The sequence below is a fragment of the Artibeus jamaicensis genome, unplaced genomic scaffold (genome assembly GCF_021234435.1).
Source record: "Artibeus jamaicensis isolate MK-2021 breed Jamaican fruit bat unplaced genomic scaffold, CSHL_Jam_final contig_240, whole genome shotgun sequence".
In the NCBI taxonomy this organism is placed as follows: Eukaryota; Metazoa; Chordata; class Mammalia; order Chiroptera; family Phyllostomidae; genus Artibeus; species Artibeus jamaicensis.
In genome coordinates this window covers 7,488,292-7,491,288 of record NW_026521506.1, presented here as the reverse complement: position 1 = coordinate 7,491,288, position 2,997 = coordinate 7,488,292, and the positions used below count along the sequence as shown (strand labels likewise).

At 42.6% G+C, this 2,997-nt stretch overlaps 1 non-coding gene across 1 annotated transcript; it reads left to right on the top strand.

The window, feature by feature from the left end:
• Positions 1–1,976: 1,976 nt before the first annotated feature.
• LOC119060082 (U6 spliceosomal RNA) lies at positions 1,977–2,083 on the top strand. The gene has a single exon (XR_005084518.2). It is a non-coding gene; the product is annotated as a U6 spliceosomal RNA (small nuclear RNA).
• Positions 2,084–2,997: the final 914 nt, after the last annotated feature.

Below are 2,997 nucleotides of genomic sequence, written 5' to 3'. Positions count from 1 at the left end.
ATAGGGATTTTTATTACCCCTTTTTAAAGTCTTTCCATGCATCTTTATTTATAGTATTATCAATATAAAAACTTTCCTCCTTTAAGGAAATTTTTTTTCTTTAAACCCTCTGTCACATTATATTTTCAATTTCATGTACTGTGTGGAACAATAGTGGTTATATAATCACTTGGCAATTATAGCCAAGGATGAAAAACTTCTGATCTAACTTAATCAATGTCTTTTATATAAGATCCAGATATAGCTCTAGAGCTGTCCTTTAGCCCTGAAATAGTGGATCCCCTTTTTGCATGAAATTGTTATTGAAGTCTCTAAATAATCTTCTATCACTTTGAAAAAGGATTTTCTTTAAATTAGGTGAACCTACCCAGGAAGGTGAAAAGTCCCCATAAAGTAACATAAGTACAGACAGAAATGGCAATACTTCAGTTACTGTCAAGAACCAATAGAAAAACATAAATTAATCTTCTTAACAATCCCATAATGGGAAGAGACAGTTTTTGTTTGAAGTACTCTCTGACAAGGCTGCAAATTTATTAATACGAAACATGCCACTTAACCTTAGGCCCTACCTTTTTTAAGCTGAAGAAAACGCAGAAGAATTCACAGCTGCCTTTCACTGGCGTGTGAAGAGAATGTTGTGCTCCAAAATGTGAGGAGCTGCCAAAGAAATCACATGCAAGACCTTTGACCTTTAAGAGTTTGCCATCCAGTTGAGGAAAAGAAGACAGTCCTACTGAACAATTTGAGGAAAATTACATAGCAGTATGTCAACAAGTACAAAACAAATAAAAACCAAATACAAGCTGTCTTTGTCGGAAAACATGTAGGTTGATTGTGAGGCAATAAGGCAAGGTATTTGTGTGATTTTTCACGCATGCAATTTTTTGTCTATTTTACTGTAGTCTATTTGATTTATATAGAAGATCACAGAGGAAGTTCCATGATGAACCAGAAAAAGGCTGAGATAAGTCATCCTGACATCAGTTCATACCATTTGTGCTATGTAGCATCTTTTATCTGAAATGTCCTTTATCAAAACCCAAGGCCACGCTTGCCTCTCTTCTAGCATGTGCATTCTACCTTGTTTTGCTCTGAAAACTGGACAATGACCAGATTTATGATTTTTGCTTTTGTTTCCTATATTCACTATATCCTTTCTAAAGCCTTCTACCCTAATTAGATTTGAAACTATGGGAAAGTGTTTTCTGAGCCTGGAATTTTAGAGTAAAAGGCACAAATTTCTTTAATTTGGGAGCTGTTGAGAAATACCAGAACCTCTTTCTCAGAAAGGATATGAAGCAAGGTTCTCTAGAGATAGAAGCCCATTTTTCATTTATTTTTGCACTATGTCATGTGTATTAAACTGGGAGAAGAATCTTTTGTTTGAAAGTTGGAAGGTTCTAAATAAATAATTTTTGAAAATCCAGCCATAGACCTGTCACTTTGAATTCTATTTGGACTAAATGTTATGTTTCTATCTTCCCATTTTGTAAAGATTGTAGAGGGTTCTGTGATTGCCTCCAGTCTACTTCACACATCTTCTTCTGTCATATGGAAAGAGTCACTCTTAAAAACTAAGCTAGTAGTTGTATATATTATAGTATATTTACATGAATTCAGCAAGCAGAGCCCTTTGGTTTAAATTTTGCTACAGAATCAATTAATTCAAGTACTATTATTCAAACTATTGTATTTGAGCCATCTGCATTAGAGTTGCATAAATCACTCACTTAAAATACAGGTTTCTGGACACACTGGTGGTGTGAGAGATGGATATCTGGGGACCTGAGTCCCCAGAGCCTGAACAGATCCTGGTTTAGGTGCTGACTGGGCTGGTGGTTGTGCACCTGAGGAAGCCCAGGGTCTGGTAGTTTGTGGAGAATCTGGAATGGGTGCTGAAGCTCATGTTGTTCAGGGACAAAGGCAAAGTCCCAAGTCCCATAAAACTATTTCTTTAAAAAATGTGTTTATTAGTGCTTGCTTCGGCAGCACATATACTAAAATTGGAACGATACAGAGAAGATCAGCATGGCCCCTGTGCCAGGATGACACGCAAATTCGTGAAGTGTTCCATATTTTTAGATGGCGATGGAGTAGGACGGAGAAGATTCCAGTTCCTTGTACACAAGGGAGAGAAACCTGTGGGCGGAGGAGAAGCCAGTAAGCCAGCAGTTGCCCAGCATATATGAAAATAAGGGACCAGAAATCTTGACGGTCACGGAGGAACCAGACGGTAGGGAGACAGCAGCGGTACAGTAGAGTCTCGGGGATGGAGCAAAGAGAGGAACAGCAGGGAATTCGGGGGGTGCACAGTCTGGGGACCAGTGCTCTGCACACGGCGACCCTTGACGAGTGCCCAGCGTTCTGGTCCAGTGCCCTGTGAAAAACCCTATTTTGGATTCATCTGGAGGTTGGGGCCTATCAAAACAAAGACAGGAGCTGAAGAGATTTCGGCTGGTGCATAGCTGGGGGGGCAGCTCTAGTGCGCAGTGTATCTGGGCGATTGCTGGGCGCGCTTGCGCCAGTCCCCCAGCTACTCCCTCCCTAGGATTTTTTGGCTGGGGCCTGCCAAGGGACCCAAATAAAGACAGGAGCAAAAGGGATTTCAGCCGGCCCACAGGTTGGGGGTCCAGTGCCTGGTGCGCAGTGTGTCTGGGCGATTCCGGGTGCACTTGGGCCAACGTTCAGCGCCTGGGACAGTTCCCCATGCTGCTCCCTCCCTATGATTTTGCAGACAGGCCTGCCAGGGGTCCCAAACAAAGACAGGCGCACAGTTCGGGGGATCAGTACACAACCTGCAGTGTGCCTTGATGTGTGCACAGCGTTTTGCCAGTGCCCAGTCCTCAGATCAGCTCCCAGCTTTCAGTTCATCTCCCTCGGACTATCTGGAAGCCCCGGGCATGCTGAGGGGTCCTGGGGAAAGAGCCGAGATCCTCAACTCCCTCCCTTTCTGGCCAAGCAATGTTGGGTGCCAGGGGAGACTTGTTTGCTAGA